We start from the raw sequence: 13,348 nt of genomic DNA on the forward strand, positions 1-13,348 counted from the left end.
CTCCAAATAAATTCTTTTATCCCCTTTGAGACAGCGGCAGGGCCATGGGCACCACTGAGAAATACTACTTACTACAGTAAGTGTGGCTAGCCTTTGCCCAATTTCCCCTATGATAACATCTTGAGAAACCGCACAGTATATTCAAAAGCAGCATATTGATGTGGGTGAGGTGAAGATTAAGACTGTTCCCATGGCCATCAGCATCCCTGATACTGTCCTTTTATAGCCACGCCTCCCTCCCTGCTCTCCCCACCTCCCACGTCCACCCCTTACCCCTGTCTACCAATAATCTTTACTTCTATAATTTTTTGTCATTGCAAGAATGCATCCATCCAACAGCTTTTTTTAAAAAGCCTCTAAAAATTACATTATTTATTTACTTTGTTTATGGAGGTCAGAGGACAACTTTCAGGAGTTCATCCTCTCCTTCTACCGTGTGAGTCCCAAGGATGGAACCCATGTTGTCAGGCTTGGCACCAGGTGCCTTTACCTGTTGAGCCATCTCACTGTCCCCTCATTCAGTATTTGTGGCTCTCCCGCCCTGTATAATCTAATGGAGACTTGTCTAAGTTGTATGCACCAATGGCACATTCATTTATTGGGGAGTATTATTTTTTTCCTTTGTTATTTTTATTTGAGGATTTTATTATTGCCATTGCTGTAGGTACAAGACATCCTCTGTCAGAGGCCAGGGTGACCTCAAACTTGCCGTGCGTTCAAGGATAAACTTGAACTTCTGATCCTCCTGACTCCTCCTCCTAAGTGCTGGAGTTACAAGTGTGCTACCCCACACTTGTCAGAAGCTCTCTGGCTTCTGCGGTGACGAGGACTGAGCTCAGGGCTTCCTGCATGCTAGGTAGGACTCTCCTCCTCCTTCTGTTCCTCCTTCTCCTCCTCCTTCTGCTTCTCCTCAATCTCCTTCTCCTCCTCCTTCTTTTATTTTTTTAAACATGTTTTGAAAATTAATTAACTTATTCCTTATTACATATACAGTGTTCTGTCTGAATGTGTGCCTACATGCCAGGTGAGGGCACCAGACCTCATGATAGGTGGTCATGAGCCACCATGTGGTTGCTGGGAATTGAACTCAGGACTTCTAGGAAGTGCAGCCTGTGCTCTTAACCTCTGAGCCACCTCTCCAGTCACTAAGGTAGCTCTCTTCTTGCTGCCCAGTTGCACAGCTAGCCTGGGTATTTTTTTTCCCCACTTCCTGTGATTCTCTGTAAGTGGTTAATGACATTGACCACTTTTACCTGTATTTATTTCCTGTCTCTTTATCCTCTTTGGTGAAAAGTTTATTCATGACTTTTAGTCCCTTTTCTAACTGGATTTCATGAGTTTTTTTGAGTTCTAGGTTTTCTTTGTTAGTTTGTTTTAGGGTTTTGTTGTGTCTTTCTAGACAGGGTCTCATTATGTAGCTCTGATGTCCTGAAACTCACTCTGTAGACGAGGCTGGCCTCAAACTCACAGAGATCTACCCGCTTCTTTAAACTTTAAAATTACATTATGCTGTGTGTGAATGCAGGTGCGGGCACCTGTCACCCTGTGTATTGGGAGATGGGGGGGACAACTTGCAGGGGTGAGGTCTCTTTCTACCGTATGGGTCCCCAGGACATACCCAGGCTATTGGAGTTGGTGGGAAGTGCCTTTACATGCTTAGCCATCTTGCCAGCTCCTCCCCTTTTGGGGGAGGGTATAGGATTGTGTTTCATATTTAGAGGTGTGACCCATTTTGTGTCTTATGTGTACTGTTAGGAGTGTCATGCCTGTTGCTGTCTAGTCTAGTTCTTTCCTGCCTACATTTTTTTTTTTTTGGTTTTGTTTCCTGGGAAGTGTGTTACTGACGTATGTGGGAAGGGTTGAGCCCCCTGTAATCATTGCAGCTCATATAGAAAGGAATCAAGGCAGTCAGGAGCCAAGGAGTACCTGTAGGGAAAAGGCCCAGCCAAAGAAGCACACCCCGGGCAGAGCCCAGGTGGTGTCATCAGAATGGTGGTGAGATGTGGAGAGAGCGCATGGTGTCAGAAGTGAGGAGGATGCCTTGCTTACAGTGTTGCTAAAGAGCTCAGTCTGCACCTGCGAGGCACATATCAGCCCCTCAGGAAGAGGTTCCCCACCATCCGCCCATCCCCGGCTCGGCTGCACCTCTTGAGGCCCTATTAGTAGTGTTATGCTGGAGACGAATTTCTAGGACATAAACTGCAGAAAAATCGTAACACCTAGTGAAGGGCTACTTTCTTCCTCTAGTCTGGAGGACAGCTGGTACAGGTGAAAACGTGATGTGTCCCTGTTGGAATGTCCAGACCCTGCATGCTTCCTTAAAGGGGGACATGTGACAAATGACCAGGAAAAATAAGAGAAACTGGATATGTTGGTTAGTCTCTGTTGCTGTGGTGAAACACCATGACCAAGGCCTATGGCTCCAGAGCCCCAAGAGTCCACCAGGGTAGGAGGGTGGCAGGGCAACCAGAGCAGGGCAGACCAGATTTCAAAACCTAATCCTCAGCCCCCTGCATGGCACCATGGTAATGTGAGCCGGGCTGAGTTCATTTTATTCCTGGTTAATTCTCTAGAACGCAAAAAAAAAAGGTCATTGCCAAAGGATTGGCATATGTAAACGTGCTCGTAACGGTTCTAGAAACACAGGAAGTACGGCTATGTCAGAAACCATCTGGAGAGAGACTGGGCTCTTGGTGAACCATTTCTGTCTCCATTGCCAGGCATGGGCAGGGCACTAACAGCACCAGGCATGCAAACCCAGCGTCTCCAGATGTATTGGGTTGGTTGATGGGAGATGTCGTTCTGTAAATATGTTTCTCTTATTGGTTAATGAATAAAGCACTGTTGGCCAATAGGAAAGCAAGATAGGCGGGACTAGGAGACAAGGAGGATTCTGGGAGATGTAGTAAGGAGACTCAAGATGTAGAGACTTGAGAGAAGAAGGTCTGGACCCTTTCTCCAGTAAGATAAGACCACATGGAAACACTTAGATTGATAGAAATGGGTTAACATTTAAGACAGAGCTACCAATAAGAAACACTAGTAACTGGCCAACAGCTTTATATCTAATACAGCGTCTCTGTGTGGCTGATGAGGCTCTGGGACAGGCTGGTGGGGAAACTGCTCCTAACACTTGGTGACAAGGATGGCTGCAATCCTCCCATCCCAGAACAGTCACTTCTCTGTGTCATGACATTGTTTCCCCTCCCAACAAGGAGTTGTATTCCCTTACCCGCTCTTGACTCTGGACTGGCTTTGTGATTTCTTGGCTAGTAGATGTGGCAGGAATGATGTCTTATGCCTTCTGAGGCTTAGCCACCAGTGGCCCTTCAGATTGTTTTTATATTCTTGGGACCCTCTGCCACCCTGTCAAGGATCTTCTAGCCTGGGGGATGATGGAGGTGGGGGAGATCTGCTGAGAGTTAGCCCTGTCTGGCCACTGAAAGCTGTTAGTTGCAATAGGTACCCAAGTCATAGCAGAGGAACAGTCTAGGCTGAACTGTTGAGCTATAAAATTATGAACAAATTTGTTTTCATCTTTTCAAGTCTAAGAGTTTGGAAAACCTTCGGGGAGCTTAACAGACAACTGAGCCCTGTCTATACATAGCTGTTGCTTGGGTCCTAGGGGCAGTGGATCCCTTTCATGAGCTTTGACAGGTGCCTCAAGATGTTGCATTTGTTATGTGTGTGGATGTGCATGCATGCAGGCTCATGTGTGTGTATGTATGAAGTGTCTTTCTCTATTGCTCTCCATTTTATTTTTTGAGGCAAGGTCTCTCACCAAATCCAGAGAGATTCTCCTCCCCAGCGCCTGCCTCTGCCTCCCGAGTGCTGGGATTAAAGGTGTGCACCACCGCCGCCAGGTCAGGCTGGGTGACAAATGCATCTTTACCTACTAAGCCATCTCCTGGGCTCTTGCAACTTTCTTTCTAAGGTTTACTTATTTTATTTTTCAGGTGTGTGTTTGATGCCCTCAGAGGCCGGAGGAGACGTTGGATCCCTGGAGCTGGAGTTATAGGCCATTGTGAGCCGCCTGACTGGTTGCTGGGAGCTGCTCTCAGCCCCTCTGGGAAGAGCAGTGTGCGCTCCTCAGCGCTGAGCTATTTCTGCAGCCCCAGAACTTGTCTCTTAAGTTCGTGTGTTAGCTATTTCATCATAGCAATGAACTAAGCAACTCGTACACTCATCCATGTAACTATGTCTGGTGCGAGTCTCCACAGGACACAGAGGAATATCCTAGGCCCCTCGGGAGGTCTGAAAGTAAATCCTAGATCAAAAGGAATTAATTTTAGAAGTTGGTTGTGGCAAGTTTGCCAAACATATCCAAAGCTTACAACTTGTTATACAGAGTCACTGTGGAATAAAACCAAAACGACGGAAATGTGCTCTAAGCAAAGTGTATGAAGGCAGTGCTCCAAAGTTCCAAGGAAACACTGCTGTTTGAGCCATGAAAGTGTATTTACAAATGTGTAAATCCCCGGGGCAGAGGTCATGTGTGTCTCTACTCTCAGCCTAGAGCTCTGAACGATGCTTCCATTTTGTGTGTCTAAACTCTCAAAGTCTGTTAGTCTAGCCTTTCTCTTGTCCTGGATGGAAGGTACCACTTGACATGGTTCTGATTTGTAAACCCCTTGAATTCGAGGTGCAGATGCTGACCTGCTACCCCTGTGCGAGGGCAGCTCCCTGCTTGTGGACTTGTGACCTGGGTTGTCTTTCAGATACTCCCACGCCACTGAGGGCATGCCGCCTGCCCTAAATAGGGCATGCGCGAACATGCTCCTCCCACGCCACTGAGGGCATGCGCGAACATGCTCCTTCCAGCAGGCTAACTCAGCCGCGGTGGAACTCAGCCATGCGCCATGGGTGTGCTAGTGTGTGGAGACCGTGAGGTAGCTCACACGAATGCAGAGGTTTTCAGATTTGGTGGCAAGTGCCCTTGCCCACTCTCTCTCCCCAGCCCTAGGCAGGAAACAAATAGAGCTGAAAATGGTGTTTATATCATTAATGCACTAAATCTACTGAACTATACAAAATGATTTGTTTTATATTATGTGAAATTATCTCAACTAACAAATAAGTGAAGGAAAGTAGGGCGCAAGAATGAGACATGATCACGGAGAGCTGCGCTCTTAACAACGGCGTATATATAATGAGGGCAAATTTACATATAATTTGATTTATAATTTTTATGCAGTGAGTCTTATACAGTTCCCGAGGGGGCCGGGTGTTCTCACCTTCCCCCAGCTCTGTCGAGCGTCACCTGACAGGGACCTATTGAGACCCTGTGGTGGTTCTTGTGTGTCTGAGGTGGTTGTGACATCTCCTGATTCCAGCGCTACCACAGGGCAGGTTGGTGGCTGCCAAGTCATGGTCCCCACAGGCGACAAAGACCAAAAACAAACAAACCAAAAGGGGTGGTGGAGGGAGGGAGGGAGGAAATCACAGATAAAGTTCCCTCGCTTTTAGGCATTTCACCTTACATAAAACAAGCATTAAGCCGGGGTGGTGGTGGCACACTCCTTTAATGGGAGGCAGAGGCAGTCAGATCTCTGTGAGTTCGAGGCCAGCCTGGTCTACAGATCTAGTTCCAGGACAGGCTCCAAAGCAATACAGAGAAACCCTGTCTTGAAAAACAAACAAACAATAAAAAACAAACCAAGCCTCTATACCTGTGGCGAACAGAGATGCAGGGAGCTGGATAATTGGCCCAGTCAGTAAAGCATTTTAAGGCAAATCTGAGGTCAATGGTCAACACTCCTAATTAAATCTGGATGTGGTAGCCATTGCTTATAATCCCAGTTCTGGGCAGGCAGAGATGGGTGGACCCCTGGGGTTCTCTGGCCTGGCCGCCAGCTTGCCCTGATCAGTGAGTTTATAGGCCTGTGAGAGACCCTGTCTCAAAAAAGAAAGGGGAGGGATAGTACCTGAGACTCAATGTTTAAAGACGCCATCTGTCCCCTGCACTCATGTGCACACACAAACAATACGAACTGAACTGGCCTGGAGTGTGTAGTGTGTTTAATTTCCTTTTATTTTAGTCTCAAGCTGGCTATGGAGTTTTTGTTTGTTTGTTTGACTGATGGCTTTTTATTTTATGTGTTGAATGTTTTGTGCATGTCTGTGTCTGTGTATTATATGTGTTCAGAGGCACACGCAAAGATTCCCTGGAAATGGAGTTCCAGACAGTTGAGAACTGCGGTGTGTGACCTCAGGACCAGATCCGAGTCCCTTGGAAGAGCATAACCAATGCTCTTTTGTGTGTGTGTTTTGTTTGTTTTTTATTTCCCTGGGGAGGGGCTGTTTGCTTTTTTTGGGAGATGGAAACAAGAAGATCAAAAATTCAGGGTCATCTTTGGCTATATAGAGAGTTCCAGGCCGGCCTGGGATACACGAGGTCTTATCTCAAATCAAAAAATTTATCAACATAATTGATATGTGTATGGCAGGCAGAGGATGCGTAGCTTCAACTGGTCTTTGAATACTATCTCCCAGCTTTGCACAGGGGCAGTATCGTAGCCAATAATGTTTATCCGAGGCGAGATTATTGCTAATGAATACCACTTCCCTAATATCTGCACCGAAGAGAAGTGTGTTGTTAGAGATGTGGTAAGAGGGAGAAAGGCCTTTCAGGTTGGCAAGAGAGTACGGCTTGTTGGTGTTACTCTGAGGTATGTGACTCTGGGCCCAAAGTCTAAAGCTGTCATGAGCCCTAACTTTGTTCTCTCTGGAAATGAGTGGCAGGATATCTTTTGCCTTTGCAAATCTGTGTCCTACTTTTAGGCAAATAGAAGTGAGCATGTATGCCATAGCCTGCTCCCAGAGAGACACTAGCTTTTTGCCAGGGTCCCCCTGCTGGATGGATGTTCCCCTGCTGGGAAGAAGGGGGAGGCGGCTCCAGGTAACTGGAAAATGCACTCTCCTCTCTGGGCAATCTGCCAGTGGCCAGGAGAGGGTGCTCTCCACACACCCAGGAAGGAGCCTGGTGAGGTCAGAGGGTGGGGTAAGACTGGCTTGTGTCAGGAAGAGAAGTCCAGCCAGACTACCATGATTCCCAGAGGACAGAGACATCACTCTCGTCATCCTCTGGCAATTCCCGAATGCATCCTGGCTTGACTCCTGTGTGTGAGGTGTTGTTGAGGTGTTGAGTTCAGAGTGAGAATTCTCCACCAGGGCCTTCCTCTTTTCCCATTCGTCGCTTCTCAAGTCTTTGTGGTTCTAGGCTTCAACAGGACTTGACCTCCCAGTTGGATGGGTCTTAAGGGATCCTCAGGAAAAGGCTTTGACCTGGACTCTCAGGGTGACCAGAGACAAAGTCACATGACATTGTGTTCTACCGAGGTGCTGGGCCTCATTCATAGCTACCTGTGGGCTGTAGGTATGGCACACCTTTAGAGGACGCAAACTAGTGTGTAGACGTTGGCATCTGTGGCTGGAGAGATGGCAAGGGGGTTAAGAGCATAGGCTGTTCATGCTGAACATTAGTTTACACTCTAAAGTTGTGTCTCTGCCTAAGGTCCCTTCTGATTGGTTTAATAAAGAGTTAAATGGCCAATAGCTAAGCAGGAGAGGATGGTGGGACTTCTGGGCAGAGAGAGGAAACTCAAGCTGAATCTAGGCCAAGAGAGAAACCAGCCAGATACGGAACAAGTTGGACACACACATGAGATAAAGGTAAAAACCATGTGATAGAATGTAGATGAATGAAAATATGGTTTAGTTTAAGCCAAAAGAATCAGTCAAAACCAAGCCTAAGCTAAGGCTAAGCTTTCATAATTAATAATAAGTTCCCATGTCATTATTTGGGAGTTGGCTGGCAGGACAAAGGAAGAACCCTTACAGGCTGTTCTTGGAGAGGACCTGGGTTCAGTTCCCAGCAACCACATGGTGAATCAGAGCCATCTGTAACTCCAGTTCCAGGGGATCCCACATCTTCTAGGCTCCTACAGTTACCAGGACTGCACATGGTGCACAGACATACATATGGGCAAAAAACTCATACACATAAATACAATAAATAAACTTAAAGGCAAATGTATGTCTATGTACCACATGCATGTCTGGTGCCCACAGAAACCAGAACAGGGCGTTTGGTCTCCTGAGACTGTGTTACAGACAATTGTGAGCTACATGTGCATGCTGGGAATTGAACTCCGGTCCTTTGGGAGAGCAGCCAGTGGTCTTAACTGCTTAGCCGTCTCCTTAGCTGCAAAATAAATCTTAAAGGGAAACAAGTTAGAATTTGTTGCTCTTGTACATAAGTTTCCATCCTATTTTTGTTTTTTTGTTTTTTGTTTTTTTTTTTTTTTTGGTTCTCCTCCTAAATTTAACTTTTATGTGTGTGTTGCACACACACACACACACACACACACACACACACACACGGAGTCACAATCAACAAACAAGCAAAAAGAAGGAGGAGGGGGGCTTTAAGAAGTAGTTTACAAATACAGGGAGCGCCATCTCCCAAAGAAAACAAGAGGAATCTACTGGAACAAAGAGGGGCAGCTGTTGCCTATAGAGAAAGTCCTGGCCCAGAATTCAGCTGGGTCAGCTATGCAAATGATGGTGTCAACAAGTAGCAAATACTCAGTTCTGATTGGCTGAGTGCCGGTCATAGAGGGTCAGGTCCTGATGGTAAAATAGAACTTTCCAGAGCCTGTTTATCTTGGCGGCTGAAACAGGAACATCCCAGGAGAGGGCTGCAAGGGTTCAGCTTGTGGTTATTCCAGGAATATGGAACAGAGACCTGACCCCAAAATGGCCAGAGGCTCCGTTTTGAACATAGGCCCAGTTAGCCACTTGGGACCTTTGGAAATTCTTTCTTTCTCTTTCTTTCTCCTTTCTTTCCCTTTCTTTCTTCTTCCTTCCTTTCTAATATGAATTTTGATTATTTTTATTTATGTATGTATTTGCATGTCTGTGTGCATGTATGGCAAATGAGTGCCCACAGAAGCCAGAAGAGGGCGTCTAACCCCGGGAGCAGGGATGACCCGGATGCTTTGGAATGGCACCCAGTCCTCCTAACCATTCGGCTACCTCTCCAGGTCCCACGGTCAGCTCTTCTCAAAGCCCACTGGCATTGCAAAGTATTTTGTGGGAGATGGCATTGCAAAGTATTTTGTGGGAGATGGAGATTATGTTGTAAGTTTCTATCTAGATGGTTCCTGCGTGAATGTGTAAGTTACTGAGTTCGCATGAAACTGTCACTTCTGATCTCTAGGTCCCATCAGCATTATTTGTTGGTAGCTTTCTTTCTGCATTTATATTAGCATCCATTCCTCTTTGGTTTGTTGAAATTCACCCACCGACACCATTTGTTGGGAAATTTAAGTACTTGTCCCTTACAGCTCTCTTCCTCCCCACCCAGCTGTAGAACTCCCGAGCTCTCAAGGTTGATCAAACAAGGTTGTTCTCATAACTTTCCGGTGTGCAGAGCCCGCCCGTGCCTTGACCCCAGGTGTGGGCGGTGCATGACTTCCTCCTGTGCTTAGCCCATCCCCTGGCTGGGTATATAAGCCCATTACTCTCTGTAATAAAAGGCGCAGCTTCCTCTTCACTTCTGGTGGTCTGTTAAGTGTTTCAGTCCCGACACCCTCGCCAGCTGGGAACTCAGCACCGTTTATTCTCATCTTTAGGTCATTTTGGTTTTGGTGGTAGAGACTCCTTCAGAAAGACTTCCTCCCTCCTCTCCCCTCCCCCCTTCCTGTCTCCTCCTCTCTTTCCTCCTCTCCCCTCTTCTCTCTCTTCACTCCTTCCTCCTCCCTCCCATCCTCTCTCTCCCCCACCTTTTTCCTCCCTCTTCTCCCCCCTCCTCCTTTTCCTTAGTTTTTGACTTTGCTATTTAAAGGACTAAATTTCCATTGACATGGCTCAGAGGGCTGAGATACTCACCTCCCTAGGACCTACATTGTAGGAGGACAGAGCTGACCCCCTCAGGTTTTCCTTTACCTCCACACAGGCCCCATTACACACCGCGCACACACACACAGACACTACACACACACACACACATATACACCACACACACAGACACACACACATATACACCACACACACAGACACACAGACACTACACACACACACAGACACTACACACACACACACATATACACCACACACACACACACAGACACTACACACACACACACATATACACCACACACACACACAGACACTACACACACACACACACCACACACACAGACACTATACACACACCTACACCACATACCACACACACACACACAGACACCACACCACACACACACACATACCACACACATACACACACCACAAACACATACCACACACACACCACAAACACACACACTACACACACATACAATACACACACTACACACACCACACACACAGACACCACACACACACACACCACACACAGACACTATACACACACCTACACCACATACCACACACACACACACTACACACACATACACTACACACACACACTACACACACACACACCACACATACACTACACACACACATACACTACACACACTACACACACATACACTACACACACACCACAATACACTACACACATTACACACACATACACTACACACACACCACAATACACTACACACACACACACACAAATTGGGGGGAATCAAACACATTTTTAAAAATCCACCAATTTTTTTAAAAGAATTAATTCTTAGGGACAAATTGCTATTTTGACATCGGCTTACGTTACTGTTGAGATAGCTCAAACACAAGGAATTTAATCTTCAGAGAACAAGACGGGAGGACGGAAGCAAACCCAGCAGCTTTAAGTCTCGTACGTTTTGTTTCTTTTCCCATGGCACCCTAGCATCGGAACACGCTTGGCTAACTACCTCGGACACAGTTCACAACGAATCTACCAGCTTTCTGCCCAGGGTCTAGGCTGTGCAGAGCAGGACAGAACTCAGATGGTTTAACTAACTTCCAGATTACGGCTAGTTTGTCTGGGGTGAATTGACAGAGACGCAGCTCCACTCAGCCACCCTTAAAGCCTGTGTTGGCTTAGACTTGTGGGTCACGACCCTTTCGACAAACCTCTGTCTCCAAAAATGTTCACGTTACAATTCATAGCAGTAGCAAAGTTACAGTTATGAAGCAGCAACAAAAATGATTTTATGGTTGGGGTCACCGCAACGTGACAAACTATATTAAGGTGCCCAGCATCAGGAAGGTTAAGAACCACTGTCTTAGGGTTTTAGGGACCCTTACTCAGGGCAAACTGGGATTCATGGCTTTGACACTGGAAGGAATTTCGGGACTGGCTAGCAAAGTGAAGCCGAGCTGAAAGTCTCCTGTTTGCTCATTACTCACCTAGTCCCTCCTTCCCCATCCTGCTTGAAGGTGACAGATCTATGTAGATAGAATCACATGGCAAATTCACATATACATGCACATGAATACATAGACGCATGAGTACATACACACTTGAATACATACACACATATGAATACATACATAAGTACATACACACATTAATACACACATGAGTATGTGTGAATACATTTTAATACATGATTATACACACATCAACATATTCTTGCATGAATATATACACACATGAACAAACACGTATTAATATACACACATATATAATTTTTTTTTGAGACATGGCTCCAGGACAGCCAGGGTAAAAGAGAGAAACCCTGCCTTGAGAAAACACATACAGTTCTCTGTCCCCTAAAAACACAATTTGTGTTGATAATACCACTCAGTGGCATAGTTTACCACACAGGGTCCTTTTTTCAGGTTCTTAGTCTCATAGATAAAGGCCTTAAAAACAGCCAGCTGTGGTGGTATACACCTTTAGTCCCAGCACTCAGGAGGCAGAAGCAGGCAGATCTGTGTGAGTTCAAGGCCAGCCTGGTCTACAGAGCCAATGCCACAAGAGGCTCCAAAGCTACACAGAGAAACACTGTCTTGAAAAAAATTGTTTACTTGTACTTATGGGTATGTTTGTATGTGTCTGTTTGTATGTACGCCATGTATCTGCAGTTCCCTCAACAGCAAAAGAGGGTATTGGATCCTCTGTGGGGTGAGACACCCAACATGGCTCTAGAACCCCAACTTGGGTCCTGTGCTAGAACAGCAAGTGCTGTCAACCAATAAACCACCTATCCAACCTCTGGTGTAGTTTTGTTTCTCTGTGTGGCCCTGGCTGTCCTAGAACTCACACTGTAGCTTGTGTTGGCCCCAAACTCACAGAGATCTGTCTGCCTCTGCCTCCTGAGTGCTTAAAACTGTGTGTCACCAACTTCTTTATGTAGTATTTTAAAAATTCCAGCTGTTCGGAGCTTTGTTGCATGAGTTTATTTACTTATTTACAGATTGATTGATTGATTGATTGATTGATTGGCTGATTGGCTTAGAGACATAGTTTCGCTCTGTAGCCCAGGCTGGTCTCAAACCCACAACCTCCTGCTTCAGTCTCCCAAGTGTTGGGACTACAGACATGCAACTTCATCCCTTATGTTCACATTGTCTACGTTTAACTTCTGTTGATTGAGACAGGCTCTCCATATGTAGCTCTCTGGCTGGCCTGTAGCTTTCGATCTGCCTGCTTCTGCCTCGGTACCAATTAATTAGAGTGATTTCCCTAGTTACCTGGATCTCTCTCTGGCCTTGGGGTGCTCGGTCCTTCCGTCAGTCCATGGCTTAGGACTGCAGTGTTTTAATCACAAAGCCGGTACAGTGTGCCTTGGTAGTTGGTAGGATTAGGCCTATCTGATGGTTTTTTGTTCTGGATTCCTGGGTCTTCCTACCTGTTCATTCATCTTTGGTCAGCTTAGTGACAATTTTCGGTTAAATAACTATTTTGCCATTTGTATTAGAAGCACACTCTGTGTATAAACTGGTATGGGGGACTGACAATGGTTCTTTACTTGACTGGAGGCGGAAGTGAGCATTGCACCCCCTGGAACTAGAGTAACAGGTGTCTGCAGATGACCATGTGTGTGTACTGAAAATCAAACCCCGGGCATCTGAAGGAGCGTCCAGTGCTTTTTAGGGCTGAGCCTTCTCTCCAGCCCCTGGATGTTACCTGTCTTAGTCAGGGCTACTACTGATGTGATGAAGCTCCCTGAGCGAAAGCAAATTGGGGAGGAAAGGGTTAATTTGGCTCACACCTCCACACCACTGTTTGTTATTGCAGAAGTCAGGACAGGAACTCAAATAAGACAGGAACCTGGAGGCAGGAGCTGATGCAGAGGCCACGGATGGGTGCAGGTTACCGGCTTGCTCCTCGGCTCAGGGATGGCCCCGCCCACAGTGGGCTGGGCTCTCCCACACCAGCCACTAATTAAGAAAATGCCCTATAGGT

Source organism: Phodopus roborovskii, unplaced genomic scaffold (genome assembly GCF_943737965.1).
Source record: "Phodopus roborovskii unplaced genomic scaffold, PHOROB, whole genome shotgun sequence".
In the NCBI taxonomy this organism is placed as follows: Eukaryota; Metazoa; Chordata; class Mammalia; order Rodentia; family Cricetidae; genus Phodopus; species Phodopus roborovskii.